This window comes from Equus caballus, chromosome 16 (assembly GCF_041296265.1).
Source record: "Equus caballus isolate H_3958 breed thoroughbred chromosome 16, TB-T2T, whole genome shotgun sequence".
NCBI classification, from domain to species: Eukaryota; Metazoa; Chordata; class Mammalia; order Perissodactyla; family Equidae; genus Equus; species Equus caballus.
In genome coordinates, this window is record NC_091699.1 from 91,441,696 (window position 1) to 91,462,868 (window position 21,173).

The 21,173-nt window shown below is 38.4% G+C and overlaps 1 long non-coding RNA gene across 1 annotated transcript; it reads right to left on the reverse strand.

Moving 5' to 3' along the window:
* Nucleotides 1-514: 514 nt before the first annotated feature.
* LOC138918271 (uncharacterized) lies at nt 515-11,224 on the reverse strand. Its single transcript, XR_011427391.1, has 3 exons — nt 11,108-11,224; nt 10,462-10,731; nt 515-720 (listed from the first exon to the last, which is right to left on the reverse strand). It is a non-coding gene; the product is annotated as an uncharacterized lncRNA (long non-coding RNA).
* Between the last annotated feature and the right edge of the window lie 9,949 nt (nt 11,225-21,173).

Consider the following 21,173-nt stretch of genomic DNA (forward strand, 5'->3'; position numbering starts at 1 on the left):
AATGTGACAGAAATGTTAGTTGTCCCCATATCCACTCTCATCATTTTTATGCAGTAGAATTCTTTACTAAACACAGAGAAATACTTCATATCCCTTCTTTGCCTGAAGTTAGGTATAACCATGGGATAAAGTTCTGGCTAATGGAATAGATCAGAAGAAGTGTATGCAACTTCTTGACAGTGCTTTTAAAGGGAGGGAGCCCACATTCCATTTCCCATTTTATTCATCTGTCTGGCTAGAATGTGGCCATGATAGCAGGAGCTGGAGCAGCCTTCTTGTACTATGAGGTGGAAGCTGCCTGTTGAGGATGGTGGAGCAAGAAAAGGGAAGGAGACTAGACCTCTGACCACTTTGAGGATTAGAGTGACCACACCAGCGTAGAATCGCACAGGAAAGACAAATCAAGTTCCATCTTATTTAGAATACTGCTGATTTGGGTAACAGCAGTTAAAATGATATTTTAATAAAGCAAAATACAACTGACTTACTCTACTATTGCTATCAGCACTGCTACTTTTGTGTGTATAACTTTTATTATGGGATCAGGAGGTGCTATCAGTACAGATTATCAGACCTCATTCCCATCCCATATTTGTCAAATGAAGAAACTAAGTCCCGAAACTACTAAATTCTGAGATTTTAAATAAATCTTCTAAATTGCAATTTAATGTAATTTCACCTGAACTATGCTTCGGTTTCTGTTTTGCTTTGTTTCTCCATCTGTAAAGGAAAAAAGCATATAATGTCAATAATATGACTATCATATCTATATTACTTGTTATACCTATATTACTTGTTCTAAGAATTTAATTTTAAAATAATTTAAGCATATAGATATCCATGAAAACTTATTGATTTTAAAAAATCTAGTTTTAGAACAATATGTATTCCATGATCCAGTTTTTACTTAAAAAGATGTATTAATGTCTTTATATATATTTGTATGGATGTGTCTATGTATATTCAAATAAAATTATTATGGAAATGTACAATTCTCAGTAATGCCCTCTGGGAGAACAATTAAAGATGATAAGGGAAGAACTTTGACATTTTTCTTTCTATATCCTTGTATTAACTGAATTTTTCAATGGGAATTTAACACTTTTATAATCTTTATAAAATTTTCTTTAATAATCTTATATGATCCCATTAAAACAGCAATAAAATATCCAAAATTTCCGGACATACACTAAATGCATTTTAGTTATTTAAATTTGTCATTAACTTTTACCTGGTTAAAATACAGCTGAGTCGAACAAGCAAACACACAAACTCTATATGCAGAGCACTAACACAATAATGAGTAACCCAACTCAAGAGATCAAGAGGCCAAGAGTAAGACCAGTGCAGGTGGTGGTCAGGGTGTGCTGGTAAACACTAAGTCAGGATGCACAGGTGCTGTCTTCTCCTTCTGTCTCTTTCCTCTGTAAACAGTGCAGAGGAAAAGTGGGAGGAAGAAGCTGAAGGAGAAGGAAGAGAGGAATAGAAGAAAGAAGGTGGGGGAGGAGAAAAGAGGAGGAGGAGCGAAAAAAATAGGCACGAAGAATTAAATATGATCAGATTTTTACCAATCTCAGAAATTATTTGAGAATAAAAAAGTGAATCTAACCCTACTGACCAGTGTCTCAATTATTCAGTTAGTGAACAAAATGACTATGTGTGCTCTTGGTATGATTAAAGATCTTATCAAGCATGTGAAAACTTTTACAAAATATGGAACTTTACTAACATATTAGCATATAGCATTGAAGCTTTAGTATATTCAGTAATTTTATTCTTCTAAAGAAAATCTTCCAGGTACAAACCCATCTACTATGGGTTTTGCCTGTTTCCTGATTATGTGTAAGTGTTTTGCTAGAATTAAAGAAATCATGAAGAGAAAATTAGTAAAAGCTGTTCTTTTACAATGTACAAAATTTACAATATACAAAAGGCATGGATAAAACAAAGACCTAGAGAATGAGCCTATAAAATACCATTGTTGGTACTGAGTTCACTGAGGGCAGGTAATATGACTTGATCTTCTAGTAAAGTTGACTACGGAAAGTTGTGAAAAAATTAGGACTCAAGGTGTTATTCACAAAATAAATGTGTTTATACATTTTGAAAGGAAATAGAGAGCAAAGTTCTTTTTATCTCTTTAATCAGTACAGTTTGGAAAGAAAATTTAAATTATCAATGATGTTTATGATCAAAAATTTAATATCTGTATATTCTGTTTTCAATCAACCATGTGGGAACTGAATGAAGAGCTTAAGACACCTAGAAATAGAAAGCAGAGATGTGGTACATTTTCTTTAAGGAGTAAAAATTGTTACAGAATAGGACAACTCTCTGTCTCCTTATGGTAATTTTTTTTTTTTTTTTTAAGATTTTATTTTTTCCTTTTTCTCCCCAAAGCCCCCCGGTACATAGTTGTGTATTCTTCGTTGTGGGTTATTCTAGTTGTGGCATGTGGGACGCTGCCTCACCGTGGTCTGATGAGCAGTGCCATGTCCGCGCCCAGGATTCGAACTAACGAAACACTGGGCCGCCTGCTGCCGAGTGCGCGAACTTAACCACTCGGCCACGGGGCCAGCCCCTCCTTATGGTAATTTTTTGTTGTTTAAATTTAAGTTCTGTTGAACCATAGGGGAACAAAGATAAACTGGGATATTTTTTAGAAGGGGAGAGGAGGATACAGGGACAGAAAAACACCAGAAGAAAACACCATAGACACTTAAACACTGAGAAAGCGAAATTATAACTGGGTGATTAAAGTCATTAACTTCCAAGGCTACTGGACACATGTAAAATCTATTGTTCCAAGAGTCAAGCTATCAATCTAGAACCCACATGAAGCAATGGTTAATTAAAAGAAAAGAACCTACAGAAATGAGGAGTTTCTCCCTTCCAGTAAAATGACTTTCTAAATAGGTAATTGAGCTAGAGGAGAAACACAGAAGTTTAATTCTGAATAAAGGATAATTAAGTGAAAATTACAGTGCAAGCCTGGTTACAAAATTCTATTAAATCTTACTCCCTGTGAGTTTCTCTTTATGTATATTCCAATTGAGTAATACAATTGGTATTTTAATAACGCGCTTTCTATTTTTGTCCTAGAGGAAGAAGAAAAGAAGATAATGAAGAAACAGCCATTGTTCAGTCATTTTTCTGCCAGCTTTACCTGAAAGCAGGACTGCCTGGATGTGATTCAGGACAAGGGACCAATAGCATCAGGCGGTGATTATCCTCTGTTACAGCCCCAATATACCTTGACAGAACAATCAATCTTATGCCATTTTAGTATAAACTTAGCTTTTGGTAAAAATTCCATAAATGTGTATGCATACACATAAGTTTATATACATGAGGACCAGAACATTTTATTAACTATCGTCTATTAAGAAAACGTTCAGAAGGTTTCTGTAACAGAGAGAACAGAGATTTTAAATAAAAGAAAGTCCAGTGAAGAACAGAAATATTGTAAGTTAAGTAGTAATAAAATGGATAAACTAATTGGATAATAAGATGCTAGTTTGAAATATAACCAAGATCTAAAGTTTTATCTTTCTTTATTTTTTTAATACACATCATTTAGTCTTGTTTTGAAGACTATATCCTTAGGTAAAAACATCACAGGATTTTGACACTTCTTATATGTCATAATTCTACAGTAATTATGGAATTTATAGTATTCTCAAAGGTATAAATCACCTAGGTACATAAGGAAATGTCAACTTTATGATGACTCCTAGCACATCAACATATATTCACTCATTCATTCATTCCTTACTTACCGAGCATTGACTATGCTCTAGACACTAGTTCGAGGCATAAAATGGTAAACAAGACAAGTGAAGTCTCCAGTTCCATGCATTTCCTATTCTATCGAGAAACAGATAATGAACAAACATACTAATGAGCAAAATAGTTTCAAATTGCCTTAAGTACTGTGAGGGATATAGCCAAGGTGCTATGCTAGAAACAAATGGCTGGGAGGGATGGGTGGCTATTTTCAAAATCTTTCAATAAGAAGCTCAGGGACTTCCTCTTGGAGAGGTTACTTTTAAGCTGAGACCCGAAGGATAAGAAATAGCTGGGTCTGCAAAGATCTAGAAAAAGAGAATGTGGAAAAAGACCCTGAATGGGGTATCAGCCTCCTTGCTGTGATATGTGTATTTAGGGTGCAATGCCAAGTGGGAGAGGGTTGAGATGAGGCTAGCTGGTGGAGGGGAGAGGAGGACCAGGCTGTACAAATTGTCACAGGAAGTTCATATTTTATTCCAAGTGAAAAAAGGAAAATCTTTGAAGTGTTTTAAGCAGTTTTTAGACATAGATATTAATATTATTTGTCCTAATTAAACACTAGTTCCTGGGTGCCTGAGACTGCAATATCAAGAACCTGGGCTATCTAACTTGAATCATAGGTATTTAATATTATCCAAAGTGCAGAGAAAGCACAAGAAATCATGTCTGAGAGGAGTTTGGGTAGACTGAAGACAGGAGAGTTCCTTACGATCCGATGGAGGCTGGGGAGAAAGGCAGACACCACAGTAGAGAAAAAAAGCAGAACAAGATGTAAGGGTGGGAGCTTTCCCCAGCTCTTCTGAAATCCCAGTCAGAAGTGTGGAATTAATTGATGGGAAAGCTAAAGCAGAAGGGGTTTTGCCCACTTCTCTTTTGAACTTTGAAAAGACAACCTCACAGTGTGAGGCTGTAGCAACATGGGTCAGCCATGGCGCAGGAAAAAATGAAGAATGGCAGCATCAAACAGAGAGAGGACCTGAGAGAATGCTCACAGCTGCCCTTGTTTGGTGGGGCACGGACAGACGGGATACGGAAGGGCCTGCGTGCCCCATGGAGGAGATGGAAGGCGGCTGAGCCCAGAGCTAGGAAGCCGGCCAGCAGCTCCCCTGGCAAGAGGCACAGTGGCCATGGTGCAGAAGCCACAGTATAAATGGCCGAATCAGGCACCAGATGGACGGTGTTTCTGAAAATAGGAGGAGAGGACAACTAAGCTCTGAAGAGTCCAAGAGAACAAGTCACAATGTTTATGCTGCACCTTAGAACACAGTGCCAGGTCCCTTCTGGGGGTAGACCAGCCATCCTACAGCCGAGACCTGGGAGGACCCAGAGAGCCCAGAGGTCCTCTCAAGAGCCCCAGATCTCTCCTCCACTTCTGCAAAGGCAAGAGGCCCCCTTGTGGGTGGAGGGGTGAGCAAATGGGTGAAGGGGGTCATGGGGTGCAAACTTCCAGTTATAAAATAAATAAGTCTTGGGGATGTAACGTATAACATGGGGACCACAGTCAATGATATTGTAGTGCATATTTGAAAGCTGCCGAGAGAGTAAATCTTAAAAGTTCTCATCATTAGAAAAGAAAAATTATAACTTTGTATAGAGACAGATGGCAGCTAGACTTATTGTGGTGATCACTTTGCAATGTATACAAATATCGAATCTTTATTCGACACCTGAAACTAATGCAAGGTCGTATGTCAGTTGTACCTCAATAAAAAAAATCCAGAATGTGAGAAACTCTACTTGACAAACAACTGAGTTTCTTCAACTAATAAACCGGAAAGAAGAGTGAGGGAAACTCTATAGGTTAGCAGAAACTTAAAAGACACGTAACTAATTACAATGTGTAGAACTTGTACAGATTCTTAATTTCAACAAGCCAACTGTGAAAGTAATATTATGAGACAACCCCTGATTGTCTGAAGACTGGCTGCATATTTGATGATATTAAGGAATTATTGTTAAACACTTTGGGTGTGATAATGGTATTGTGGTTATGTTTTTCAGAAAAGAGTCCTTGTAGAGATTCATATTTAAATGTTCGTAATTTGAATATTATGACTTCTGGATTTTGTTTCAAAGTAACATGGGGCAGAGGGGGAAAGAAGTGAATGAGAGAGAATAGAAGCAGCAAGAGTGACCATGTGTTGCTTACAATGAAAGCTAGGTGATGAGCGGGAATTTAATATTCCATTCCCTTTACTTCTGAATATGTTTGAAGTTTCCATTATAAAATTTTAAACGTTATTTTTAAAAGATTGAGGTAGCTATGTGTTTACTAAAATTGAAATACTATTAATAAATATTCACTGAAAAATCAAGGTATTATTTTTGTGTTTTATGTGGTGGTAAAACATACCTAATGCAAAATTTACCATTTGAATCATTTTAAGCGTACAGTTCAGTGGCACTAAGTCCATTCATATGTTGTGCAGCCATCACCGCCAGCCATTTCCATAACTTTTCCAGCATCCCAAACAGAAACTCTGTGCCCATTAGACAATAATTCCGCATTCCCTCCTCCTCTCAGCCCCTGGTAGTCTCTAGTCTACCTTCTGTCTCTATGAATTTGCCTATTCTAAATACATCATGTAGGTGGAATCATACAATATTTGTCCTTTTGCACCTGGCTTGTTTCACTTGTGGTGTTTTCGGTGTTCATGCGTGTTGTGATATGTATCAGGATTTTGCTCCTTTTGGGGGCTGGGTGATGCTCTGTTGCTGCACATGTACATATATGCCACATTTCGCTTGTCCATTCATTCGTTGATGGACATTTGTGGGTTGTTCCCATCTTTTGGCTATTGTGAAAGATGCTGGTATTAACAGGAGTGTACGAGCAAAAAAAGAAGCTGTCTTGTGTCCGCGCCCCACATTCCCATTTGCCATTTTGAGACTTAAAGGTGGCAGTCAGTCTAAAACAAAGCACTTTCCCGAAAGACCATTTAAGCCAGAGTCTGAGATTAGCCTGTGACAAGCTCCACCGTGAACCCATCCCTGTTTGGCAGGGTCGGGGCTCTGAGGAAGATTCGATTTGTTAGAGACAATCAGGAACCTTCAATTACTCCGTACACTGGAGATGCCCTGAGTGTAAATGTGAAGCGTGACCACAATACTTAGATTTAATAATTATTCCACTTATTTCAGTTCACTGACCGTCTATATGTAATTAGTATACATTTACAAATACATGTTTATTAAGATATGTGTACTGCTATTCATGAAGTTCTTTGAAATGAAAAGTATTCTGAACCTGAGTAAGAAATCATATGTTCTGTGGCTGACACTGTCACTGCCACCAACTGGTTCTGTAACCTGGGGCAAGTCATTTAATTTCTCTGGGCATTAATTTTCTCTGAAAATGAGGAGACTGGACTAAATCATTGCTAAGGTCAATTTTGCTTTCGGATGTCTGTCATGTGAGTGCTGAAATGAGGCCTGCTGAGATGATGGTGGTTAGATTTGCATTAATCAAGAAACAATGGTAATAAGTGTAGAACCGTTCAGTGAGTCCAGGCCATTTGCCTGGCACAAAGTCAGTCATTTTATATAGGTTATTTCTAATCATCTAAATAAACCCATGAGGACCCAGAGGTTCAGAGAGGCTGCAATTTGTTCCACGCTACACAGCTGGTAGATGGCAGAGCCAGGCTTGCAAACCATGTTTTCTTCGAAGATTGTAAATTAGATAGGATGCTGTTTATTATCCATCTCTTTATATTGTTTGATTTGAAGATTCCTGAACTTACTTATTCATTTAGCACTTATTTTCTAGGCTTATATATTTTTTAAGTCTCCTGTTCATATCTCCTCTGTACCTACAACCAGGTTGTATGTGCTCTGAAGGAGCGCCAAGGACCTGGGCCAAGGAATGCTCGGGAACGGTGTGGCACTGGCATTCGGGTGATGAGAGTGAGGTACCCAGGGTGCAAAATCTGAGGAGGCACTCCCTCCCAGGGTCCTGCCAGTGCAGGGTGGCCTCACCCCAGGCGGCCCTGGGCAGCACCAAGTTGCTGGTGGAGGAGGAGTTGATGGGGAGTGGTTGAAGTTCAGCAAGATAAGTTCTCAGCGGTGAGACCAGTTGAAATTGGGCTGCACCATGAGACCCTATGCAGCTCCTGGAGAATCAAACTGTTGGAACCAAAGTGGCGTCCAGGAAGACAGAGCCGAGGTCAGCCAGGGTGGGAGGACATTCCCCGCTGGCATATCCTTCTAGTAGAGGAGTGAGTCACCAGCAGAGCTGAAACACAGGTAGCTGAGCAGATCCCTTTCAACGCGATCGCTCCCTGGAGCTAAACTCAGGCGCTGCGATGTTATAAAATGAAAGGTTTCTGGAGGTGCTCCTATGAGTCATTTCAGGCTTTTACCCATGAGAATTAGTCTCGGGCTGCCCTTACAAAATACTGCAGACAGGGTAGCTTAAACAACAGGAATTTATTTTCTCACAGTTCTGGAGATAAGATGTCCAAGGTCAAGGGGTCAGCAGGTGTGGTTTCTTCCGAGGCCTCTCTCCTTGGCTTATAGATGGCTGCCTTTCTGCTATGTCCTCAGACAGTCTTTTCTCTGTATGCATGCAGCCTTGCGTCCCATTGTGAGTCCAAATTTCCTCTTCTTATGAGGACGCCAGGAAGATTGGATTAAGGCCCACTCTAATGGCCTCCTTTTAACTTATTCATTCTTGAAAGGCTCTGCCTCCAAATACAGTCACATTCTAAGGAACTGGGGCTTAAGGTTTCAATGTGTGAATTTGGGGGGACACAATTCAGCCCGTAACACCATGGATCTAGAGAATTGTAAGCTCTCACGTGAGCAAATATCCCCATAGCGGCTACCAGAATGCCATACACGTTAATAGGTGGTAAGTATTTCATTTATTTCTTTATCCTTCAAAGTTCAATTCTGACAACATCTAGGCAAACAATAAACACCTGTGGAATCAATGATTGACTGAATGAATGAATAAATTTAAGTTTACTATCTTAGAGGTTCACCATCACACTATCTGAATAACAAAACTTAGACATTAGTTAGGGATGTAGCTGAGGTACAAATTGATAAATCACTCACTCTTTGTTACTTAAAATCAATTATACATTTGAACTTAAGCAATGATACAATCTAAGCAAATAATTCTTATACAGTGAGATATCTCTTTCCTTTTTTTTTTTCTGAGGAAGATTTGCCCTGAACTAACATATGTGCCACTCTTCCTCTATTTCATATGTGACTTGCCACCAGAGCATGGCTGATGAGTGGTGTAGGTCTGCACCTGGCAGCCGAACCCTCAAACCTGGGCCACTGAAGTGGAGCACACTGAACTTAACCACTAGGCTGTGGGGCCAGCTCCAGATCTCTCTCTTTTTGGTAAATATCTAGAATTGAATATTTTTCTCACTTCTTTATTATTAGCTGTAATCAGACCTAATTCATATGCCCAGAGAGGAATTGGATATTTATTACCCTTAATCTTGTATTAATCTTGTGTTAACACTAAATCATCTTTGGACTGGCTTTCTAGTTTCAGGTTCTCTTGAAGTAAAAATATTGCATTCAGTTCAGCTGCTGCAAAGGTCTCTCTATCACGCATACATATTTTAGTTATTGAAACCATTGTGCTAATAATGGGTAATCTTCATTATATTTTTATTTATTTATTGTATTTTTGGCATTATACATCTCATCAGCCAGAAGATCAGGACCTTTCCCCTTGTCTCCTCTGCTCTAAGATCTCCTGATTTCTCTTTTTCACATAGCAATAGAAGGGAAAGGAAAACTAATTGTTTAGATTTTCTTCTTTTGCACATTGCAATATACCACCAACATTCTTGTCAAGATTCTGTTCTAATCAGAAGATTATCTTCCACTTGACTCTTTAAAAATAAAATAGCCCATCATCAACTATTACTAGCAAAAATCACTGACTTGTTTTAACTTGAAATTTAAATTGAATACGTCATTTTTAGGTTCAGAAATTGTTTGAGAAAAGTGTTCCAGACAGGACCATTGAGGAACATATAAGTGTGCTTGCAGATAAACATGTATGCACCAAAAATAACTAATTCAATAGGGGGAGTGTGAGGCTCTGGTGGTGGATTTTAAAGTCAATGGGAGATTGAGTTTTGTGTATTGGAAGAAGATGGTCAGTTGAGAAATGGCATAGAGAAAGTTGAATACGGCTTACCTACACAGTTTGTGACAATGCTGGCTAATAAAATGGACTAATGGTGGGAGGAGAGGGGCTGAGGACACCTGTGAGAATATGACTGCGTTTGATCCATTTGTGAATGAACTGAGATGTGGAGAAAGACCATGGTGACGGAAACGTGGTGAAGAAAACTGCAATCAGAACTGCACCACACATTCGTATATTAAGTTCTAAGGATAGTGTCATGACATTGAAATTAGTCATGTCAAAATTTCAAAAAGAAAAGCAAATCATGAATGAAGAAAGAGGGAATAAGTTGTCTTCAAAGAGGACAAAGTGGGTTAAGGGCAAAGACATCTAAAATTTAATCAATTTTTTTGTAGACTAAATGAACTAACTCCACATTCATATTTCCTCAGGAATTATTGCTGGAAAATGGTTAAAAAATAATAAAAGTTGGTAGCTTCTTTTTTTAAATAAAAGCTAATATGTATTTAAATTGGCCATGTGAAAAGACTTTAAACGCACCTCACCTTTTGCACTTGCTGTATATAGCCGCTCTGCTCAAAGGGTCTTATATTTTAGACCTAAGAGCCAATCTACCTGACAGTACATATTTGCAGTGATGAAGCCCAGGGGAAAGAATCTCTTTGCTTTCACACATTCTTTGTACCAAAGTCATTTGCCAATGTGGAAAAACTCTCTTTTCTTTCTTCCCAGTGGTGTTTGTGGTCAGGAGGCGTGTTGTTTCACAGTAGGCATCTGCACGTTGTTTGGATGCTAAGCATTCCAACTTGGAGGACCTTGAGCCGGTGGGAAAGCTCAGAATCACGTCATTTGAAGTGGGAAAACAACTCTGATGTATTGCCCCTCTTCTCTCTGATTTCCTCAATTGCTCCACCCCCTACTGTGTTTGCAACCCTAGAAGTGTGAACAGCAAAGCCAAGCAGAAACATCCTCAGGGCTAAGGATATGTCTAATCTGAATTTGCCCATATGCATTCAGTCATTAACTGTACAACCCTTTCTGAAAAGGGAGTATATCACAATGAAAGCCAGGGTAACTTCCTGAAAAAGCACTAGCTTAATTGGGGATGGGGAAACAACCTCTTTTAAGTGACTCCCCAAGGTCATGAGATTTGGCAGTTTACCTGACTGAAAAATATCCAAGGTTCTTTACCTCACCCTTTCCTTTAGTAGACGATCTGGAAATCAGTGTTGAAATTCCACGGATTATTTGATAATACTCTGTAGTGGTTGTTGAGTTATGTTCCCTAAAAAGGCATGTTGAAGTCCTAACCTGCGGTACCTATGAACGTGACCTTATTTGGAAATTGGGTCCGGAAGGTGGAATCAAGTTGAGATGAGGTCATACTGGATTGACTGGACCTAAAGCCTAAGACTGCATTCACTATAAGGAAAGGGAGATTTGGGGACAGAGAGACACACCCAGAGGGAAGAGAGCCACGTCAAGGCGAAGGTAGATATTACAGTGACGCAGTTACAAGCCGAGGAATGCCAACGATTGCCAGCAGCCACCAAAAGCCAGGAAGAGGCAAGGAAGAATTCTTCTCCAGAACCTTCAGAGACAGCACGGCCCTGGCAACTTATTGATTTCAGAATTCCGGCTTCCAGAACTGTGAGAGAGTACATTTCTATTGTTTTAAGCCACACAGTTTGTGAAAATTTTTACAGCAGCTCTAGGAAACTAACACAGACTCTGCACTATAATTTTTCTCTGATTATAAATTAGCTACTCATTGTTAGAATCTTTTAATTTCCTCATTGTTAAAAAAAAATCAGTTCCCAATTTTCTTATAGAGAATATTGAAGCATCTTAAAAGACTTCTAGTAAACTTTGGGACTTCTGAAAGGAACACGCAAATTTAAAGGGAAATAAACATTTCATCACCTTAATGAATCAGTGGCAGTTGTGTGAGGGTGAACCTCCTTGTTCCCAACTGCAGCCTGGCCTTGCCTCCTCCTGCAAGCATCCTGGAATTAAATCATATGAGTGTTGGGGGAGAGACGAGGTCAGGGGGTGGGGTGTGGAGGTGATTACTAGAAAGAGGATAACTCATATCTTAAATCTTTTCAGTTTGATAAGAATTTGTTAACAGTAATCCCTCCCACTCCACATATGAGACGGCCCCAGTGACATCAGGGATTCTCCTTGCCTGCTGAGTCACGTTAAGTTCCGTGTCCTAAATTGATGACCCCTTCCCTCTGTCTCACAATCTTTCAGTGCACTCTAACTCCTGCCAACAATTGTAATGACTTCAACATTCACACAAAGGACTCCCAGAACCTGGACTCTCCGTTCCTGGCCCTCCTAGTTTCCGAAGGCTTTCCCTGATGCTTGAGTTCAGCCGCTGTCTTCCACTGTTTGTATCTTAACTTTTTACTTTCCCAATGCCTTCAACTCCCTTGCCTCTATATGTCACAGTGGAGGTCCGATTCTAGAAGACCCTCACATCCAAGCTGTTTCCCAGAAAGCTGGCCGCCACGTTTGAGCTGCAATGTGCAGAGGCCATGCGGCAAAGAACTGAAGTAAGCCTCTTAGCCAGTGAGGAACCAAGGCTCTCAGCCCAACAACCCGCAAGGAAGCAAATTCTGCCAACAACCATGGGAACTTGGAGGCAGATCGTGCCCCAGTTGAGCCTTGAAATGACGGAAGCCCTGGCTAACACCTTGATTGCAATCTGATGAGAAGTCCTGAGCCAGAGGTACTCAGCTAAGCATGCCCAGATTCCTAACCAACAGAAACTGTGAGATAATAAAAATTGTTTTTTAAGCCACTAAGCTTTGGTGCAGTTTGTCATTCAGCAATAGATAGTAAATGCAGTATCTGTGGCTGACAAAAAAAGTCATTCATTTCTTTGGAAACTGTCAGGAAAGCTGGAAACTAATCTTTTGCAATTAGATCATTGTTAAGTAGGAAGCAACAATAGAACCTCTTAAAAAGTAGTAAAATAGAGAAAAGAGCTGAAGGGCGTAACATATACCTATGATACATCCCATGAAAACGTCTATCTTTCTGCCTTCCCCGTGTTATTGGTGCCATTACTACTTATGGTCGGCTCCTGAGGGTTCAGTGTTCCAGTCAAACAATACATAACGGGTGGAATGACTCTAATGCATTCTCTGAGCCCTCTTCCTGGATTACATGAGCAATTTAATAATATTTCATCCTATCCCTTCCTCCCCCTGCTCAGACAATTTTATTTAGTAACATCTTCGCGTGTTACCATCCTGCTCCCACCAGTAGGCTGTGGTGGGAGTAGGATGTGGGATAGAACTTCAGAAATTCTTCTTCGCCACCCTTTTTTCCTGCTGCTGCTTACGTGGATGATGATGATAATACTAACAAAGTGACAACGACTGAAGGGTCCAACCTTATGCAGTTATGGGTCATTCAGGAGCGGGTCTTGTCATTAACCTTTGTCCCTCCACTGCTAAACTGCGTTGTTTCCATGTGGACGATGCAGACACTTTGGTGTCTCTATACTAACTTTATCCTGAGATTGGCTTGTACCGTATTTTGAGGGCTTATACCTCAAAATATTACAGCTAAACCAATTCAGACATCCGTTTACTGTTCTCATAGCGTAAGTATGGTACCAGTTCAATCAGTGTCATTCATACACTTTGGTATAGTGTAAGGATTAATAACACGGATGAGTGACTTAGTCGCTCAGTGTCTCAGTTTACTCATCTGTCAGATGGGGATAATAATCATCTCCGCTTCACGATTGTTGTGAGAATGACATGAGTTAAATACTGAAATCGCTTAGAACAGTATCCAGCACAGAGGAAGTCCTAAGGGTCAGCTGTATATGCAAATAGAAACCTTCCAAAAATAGGAAAATCCACTTCTGTAAACAACCTTCTGTAAGGTTTTCACACACATTATCTCACTCTATTGTGGCAAAAAAAAACCTTGAGGAAGAAATGGCAGGGGGTGTTGTAGCCGCTTTACAGATGAAGAAACAAAGGTCTAAAAACATTAAGCAATCAGCATCAAATCTCATAAAGAACGGGGCTAAGATCTGAATCTAGATTTTCTTCTGAAAATGTCCCTGAAGCTTCTTCTGTCTGCTTCAGAGAGGTCAACAGGGGACAACAGATGGTCATTGCATGGTCGGATACTTAACGGGCTGTGATTTTCCTGCTCTTCACCAGCACACAGCCAGGCTCAGTCTTTCCACTGCAGAACAAGGTGGGGATGTGATGGAAATTTAGCAAAAAGTTGAACAGAATATATGTGAAAGGATCAAGTACTGCCACAATATATGGATGCCCCTTTGGGCGATCAACATCTAGTAGTTCATCAAGCTTGGGATGATGTACTCCTTGATTTGTTTGTTGTTTCTGTTCCTTTTCAATATTAGACAGCTACATAGTCATTTGTGGCCAGTGTTCAAGAGTGTTGGGATATGGGGCTCAGGACTGCCCCATTCTTCCCAGTCTTTCTTGAGAGTGTAGCTTTGTTTTGTGTTCGTTGTAAGAGTAAGAAAATATCCAGTCTTACCATTTGATAGAAAGAAACAAAACCATAAAATAAAGCAAGATGTACTCCTCATATTTGACGGTGCTTGGACGGTGTTTCTGGGTTTAACAGAAGTCAGTATGTCAGTTTCTAGCTGTAAGAAAATGCAGTAACACAAAAGCAAGTGCCCAAACAAATGGAAGTGAGTAAGCCATGTGTTAATCAGTCCGTTCAGGGAATTAAATTCCTCTTTTTCTTTGCCTCACTCTCGTTTAATGCATCGTTGCCAAGAGTTCTGGATACCACGCTTATAAAATATCAGAAGTATATAATGAAAAAAACATCCAAACGCCTGTTTTTATGTCTGGATTTAGTGTCTTTTTATACTGTATTTTAATTTTTTATTTTTATAGGAACTTACTGTCAGCAGAGAGCTATCAGGTCCCAGTGTTTATCTATAGCCCTGTCTACTTCTGGCTTGTGAGAGTCTCTTTCCTTTGGGGTGGTGGCTAGTGCCAGAATGAGGAAATATCATGCCCTCCGAGAGTCAAGAGCAGCTGGCGCAATCGCCCTGATGTTTATGGGATATTATAGGCATAAAGGCACATTTGGAACTGGTTGGGGAAAGAACTTAATGCTTCTTTCTTTTATCTTTATAATCCACTTTCTTAGCAAGGATTATCCTACCATTCATACTAAATTTAGCAAATGCAGATAAAAAAAAAAACTAAGGCTGCCACAAGGTACTCTGAGAAGGCCGTGTATGTGCTGGGTAGATAAACTGCCTCATATCAAATGAAACAATAAAGACACAAAGAAACTTGTTCAAATTGTTTTTTGTGGGGTTTTTTTTTGAACAATGAAAGCTATTTTTGTAAGAATTAACCAGAGGGAGTTGTACATCTGGAAAGCGGTGAACACATAGTTTCTGTTGGGGAGAAGACTGGCATTATTGCCAAAAAATTATACATCTGCAGTATGATCTGAATTTGTCAAGCTGGGGGTGTCATGGAGAGGAATTTGCTATCAGAAATTTGCATTAGATGGCATTTTCACTATTTATTTTCAATGACATCTTCCTTTGTTTTTAGCAGAATTTTTATAGTGTGTACTTTGTGAAGAGCTACAGAAGCTTAATATAATAAAATAAATGTCAACATGGCAAAACTAGGATCCTAACGATGATCCAAGAGTAGAAGCTGGAGTCATAATGGTGACTTTTGTTTTATCGCTCTGTTTCTGGTCTCAGGCAAAGTTCGCAAATCACAGAAGTTTTTCTTAGCTTTCTGTTGTCTGCTTTTTTATCTCTCATGCTTCCCATTATTCCTCCCTCTTATTTTTTCCCCTGGTCATATAAGACAGGCCATTTTGCTTCTTATTCTCTACCCTTCCAATGAATGTCAGCACTTGGGGCACACACGTCTGCTTTATTCACTTATTAGATAATGAATTCAGCAAATAACTGAGGAGCAACTAGGGTCCACAGAATTGAGAAGGCACTGGAAATACAAAGAGGATTACACGTCGAGTCAATATGGCAGAGTGAACTTCTGCTCCAAGTATGTAAGAATGCTGTGCGAATGAAAACTATTATATATGATATGGCGAGCTCGAAGAGAAAAAAAGAAAAAGAGGGTTGTCAGGTGCTACTAATGAAGCAGGAACACAACGGCAATGCAGAGCTGAAGTCAAGGTAGGCCTAGGGTTTTCCAACAGAGATTTAAACTTTTCGGGGTTGAATCATTGCTTTTGATGCCCAAATAAGGATGCAAGATGAGGCCTTTGTGCCTTGAAAGTCATGAATCCTCCCTATAAACTCAGAAACCAAGAGGTACACTCTGCTTATTCTCCTGGAACATGGCGTGGAAGCTTTTTATCTACCAGCAGCTCTGGTGGGAGAGAGTGACCTGGGAGAAACTGGAAGCCAAGCCTACCCACATGCAGCTAGGAGATTAGAGTTTTTATTCTCAGTGTTTTGAGAACGAGTTTTTCCCCTTGCGGGGGCAAGCTTAAAAATTATGTGTATGCTTACATCTAAAGACGGGGTACAGCCAGGAAAGACAATGCCCACTGGAAATAATCGTACCATCAAAAGTTGTCAACCACACAATAAAGTAAACATCTGTGAAAGTCAACAGATGCAACAAAGATAAGGCAACTGGAATTCAATCATAATAGGTGACATTCAATGTTTTCTTTGGAAGAATGTTTTAATATTTGTTACATTTTAATTTTTTCCTCAAAATTTATTTAAAAATATGCAGACTCTTTAATTCTCATTCTTATGTCTTTACGTCGGCTTGCACTGAACTTCAGTTAGAGAAATTTTGTTGAGTTGTGGAATCTGAAAGGAGATTTCCTTCACTTGCTTACTCATTGCCTCAACAAATACTTAGTAAGAGCTAGGTCCTACCAAGTGCTGTGTAACACGCTAAAGATGCAACATAAAAATGCCACTGTCAATGTGGCTAAGGAGATAAAGCCTAGTGAGCAGGGAGAATAGTAAGCAGGAAGTTATAATTCAGTGTGAGAGATTAATAACATAAATAACCAGCGTAGCACACACTGCTCTTGAGTGAATCTAACTTTTAACAATCCTGGAGTAGTGTTGGGTTTACCCTGGTTAAATTTTTGAATTTCGTGTATTAAGAAAAACATCCTGAAGGCATCTGAATAAAATTAAAGATTTGCCTTAATAGAAATCACAGATTAAATTTACCTAAAATATCTACTCTATAACCAAAACTCCAGAAGATTTAGCAATGTCTACAGAATTCTTGATGAAAGAAATGGCGTAGCCTAGAATTTCATACTTCTAAGTTTTCAGCCACTTGAGGAATTGATTGAAAGGCAATCTTAAATCTATAAGAACTCAAATAGTATGCCACTCTGTTATCCATAGAGAAAAGGTAATAAAAGCACATTGCTGTCGAACCAGAGATAAACCAAAACAAAGAATAAGAAGTCTGGGTTATAAAAGGATATAATTCCAAAGCAAATATGATTCTAAAATAAAAAGCACGTCATCCCTTTACAGTCATGACAGCTTTATATTTTGTGAGAATTTCCCCTCAAAAGATGTCATTGAACTTTTGGGTACTTTCCTGGCAGCTCTTATTGCTCTTGAAAAACAGTTGGCTGAGAATTGTGGACCACAGTGACATATTCAAAATTAAAATTAATTACCTATCCCTTTGAAGGAAAAACTCGCTTAGAAGTAAATTGACTGTAATTTTTTTTATTTGGTCTGAGGAAGATTAACCCTGAGCTAACATCTGTGCCAGTCTTCCTCCATTTTATATGTGGGTCACCACCACAGCATGGCCGACAAGTGACACATGTCCACGCCCAGGATCCAAACCTGTGAACCCAGGCTGCCCAAGCAGAGCACACTTAACCACTGTGCTGTGGGACCAGCCCCAGAAATTGAATGTACTTTAAAGAAAAAATTTATAAATATAAGGAATCTGCCTTAATGGAAAATAAAGACTTAAGTAGATGAATATAAAATGAAATAAAAGTAAACATTAAAATTTTTAAAATTACTCTTGAATGGGAAAATACATTCTCTAAAGTAATTTAGCAAGAATAATCAGGGATCTCTGACTCTTGGCGTAGCATCGTAATGGTCATTAAGAAGAAGCATCTTGTTAAGGAGGCAAAAAGGAAGCCAAAGAGAAAGTAGTTGGTGTTTTCTTAGGCAAGATTTGTATAACGTGAATCTGTGTTAAACAGAAGAAATATTATGGCATCCTAGTGACGAGGGCTTGAACCAAAAACTGCATTGAATGGCTTCAAGTTCATATTTCTTTTTAGTGAGCTTGGCCAGTTTGCAGAATGATGACATTGTGCCTACAAATTTCAGATGTAGTTTAATTACTGAGGTTCTTTAGAACAAAAACTGCCTGGCCAACTTTCCTAAAATTGATCTTTTCATGATAAAACGTATTTTATTAAAAAAAAAGTAGTCTGTGATTTAAATTCTTGTTGACATCAAAACTGTCAACGGTTATTCACTCCTTTTGCTTTCTTTTCTGTATGTTTTACTAAAAAGTACCACAAATAAATCCCAAAGACCTCCATGAGCTGAACCAACAGGCTATTCAAATCTGGAACAAGATGACAAAAAGCAAAGATGACCTAAAAGGTGGAAACAAATGATTTGAAATGTCGTCATTTTTTTTTTTTTCACCAGAGAACACCGGGAAAAATTAGAAAACACTTGCTAATTTATTTATCCATTATCTCTTATTGTCTTCATGTTTTGTTTATTAGAAAAGTCAAAAGACTGAATAAGGTCAAGTTTGTAATGGGAATTGTAATGGGACTTTGAGATAAAAGTGAAGTAGTTCTAGAAAAAATCTTACCAGTGGAAAAGATAATCTGGCTCAAAAAACCAATTAATATGAACCAAAATCCAAAAGTTGGGAAGGCAGCAGTGAAAAGCAATAAAATTTCCTCGTTTAATGGAAAGGGGAGATCAGCCACTATTGTAACGGGAGATAATATAATTAGAAAACGATCTATGTTCTAAAATTGTAAATGAAAACTCTAGGAGAATTAAAGCAGGCTATTTACTTTTCAAATCACCATAGAATAAAAAATAAGCAGGAAAAAGGAAGAACATAAGATAAAGAATGGCGACTGGAAAAATCTGAAAATAAAAAGAATAAACACTACACTCTTTAACATTAAAGTGAAGCAGATTAAAATAATTCTTCATCAACAAGTTATTGAATTTATCCTAAATGCATATATCTATCATAAGAGTTTTTGGAGTTCACAGAGCAGAATACTTTTCTGGCCCTTATAAATGTTACTATATGAAGGTTCTAAGAAGGTAATTAGCTCACTATATTAAAAAGAAAGAAAAAACATGAAAATGTAATGGGTTATTACATTCAAATTAAACTAAAATCATTTCATTATGATTTAACATGTGCTGTACAGTGATTCAATCAGTTTTCTTGTTTCTTATTTGGATTCATTACATTATTTGTCATAATCAAATAATATTTATTCAATTTTGTAAAAACTGTCATTATAAAATCATATTGAATTAACCCCCATGTGCAGACATTAAAACAGCTAGTGTGAAATATCTTTATTGTCAATGAGCACTGATTTCCCTTTTCAGTTAAGAATAAAAATGAGATGTGATATACAGGAAAGATATCAACTTCCAAACCAGGATAAGAGTTCTGGAAATTAGATATAATTTCAATATATGTAAAGGAAGTCTGCTTTCAATTTATAGGAAATTAAATCTTGAAAATAGGTTGAAATGGGGTTTTGACGTGACCAGTCTCCTCTTAGTTTCCTCTTTCTGTGTGCCATGTTCCCTGTTCCCACAGGATCTTTGCACATACTGTTCCCTCTGCCTAGGAGATTCTTCCTCTCCTCTACCACACAATCTTTGCCCTTTCTTCAGATCTCACCTCAAAAATTAATTCCTCAGGGGCCTGGCAGCTTGGCCAAGTGGCTAAAGTTTCACGTGTTCCACTTTGGTGGCTCAGGTTTACGGGTTCAGATCCCTGGCTCGGACCTACTCCACTCACCAGCCATGCTGTGGTGATGTCCCATATACAAAAACATGGAGGAAGACTGGCACAGATGTTAGCTTACAGCAAATCTTCCTCAGCAAAAAGAAAAAAAAATTAATTTCTCAGGGAAGTTTTCCTTGACCTCCTTAAGAAGGTCTATCTCTACTTTTATGCTCTCAACATGCCATTTCATTTATTTAACAAATACCTACCATATTTCATTGAAACTAAGACACTGCTGATGGTAATATGTAACTTATTTTATGTATTATCATGTGGAAAGACAATGTGATGTTAATTAAACTGATGTAATGTTTCAGAGGATTCAGAATTTTTATTTTACTCTTACTTTTACCATATATTCCTCTTGTGTATATATAAAAAAAGAAATCTGAAAAAAAATAAAGATATTCCTAAAACGTTCACATTCACATTCCAACTTTTAGTTCCTTTTCAACTCAGAGAGGTGAATATCCACGTTTCCACACAATATTGTCTTATAAGCCATTGTGGTCCAGTGCTTCTTAAAAGTTTGCTCAACGCTCCAACTTGCTGACTTTCTTCTTAAAGTTTGCTCCAAGTTTCTTCTTCGCTGAAAGATTTGCATTTACTTTACTGATTTGCTTTACTGATCTTACAAGAAGGTTTGAATTTAAGGTTTTCTGATACAATCAGAGCTTTTATTTCTTCCTCAAATGGACCTGAAAAGTGTCTAATGGAGCCACCAAAAATAACCAAGTCCAAGCATGTGTAGATAATACAGCTATCACACCTTAGGTGAGTGAATGTCAGACATGACAGAGGATTAGAACAGCCCAATCTCCGAAATGTTAAACAGTATATTTGAGATTGATTAAATGTGCTGTGTAAAGGTCAATGCGCCAAGCCTTATTTTAAGCACTTTATGAACGTTAACTCATTTAATCTTCATGACAATTCTATGAGGTAGGTATAATTATTAGTCCCTTTCCATATAGGAAGAAACAGAAGCAAAGAGGTTAAATAACTTGCTGAACTTCACACAGGCGGAAAGTGACAGAACTGTGTAAACTTGTGTATCTCCTATGATTGAAACAAAGTTGCAACTTACATTCTCTGTTCTAAAAATGACTTCTTTCTGTATCAGACTGTAAACTCTACAAAGGGAGATTGCTCTGTCTGTTGAAACCCAGCACATCTCACAGTGCTTCACACAAACTGAGAGTTGGGGAGCC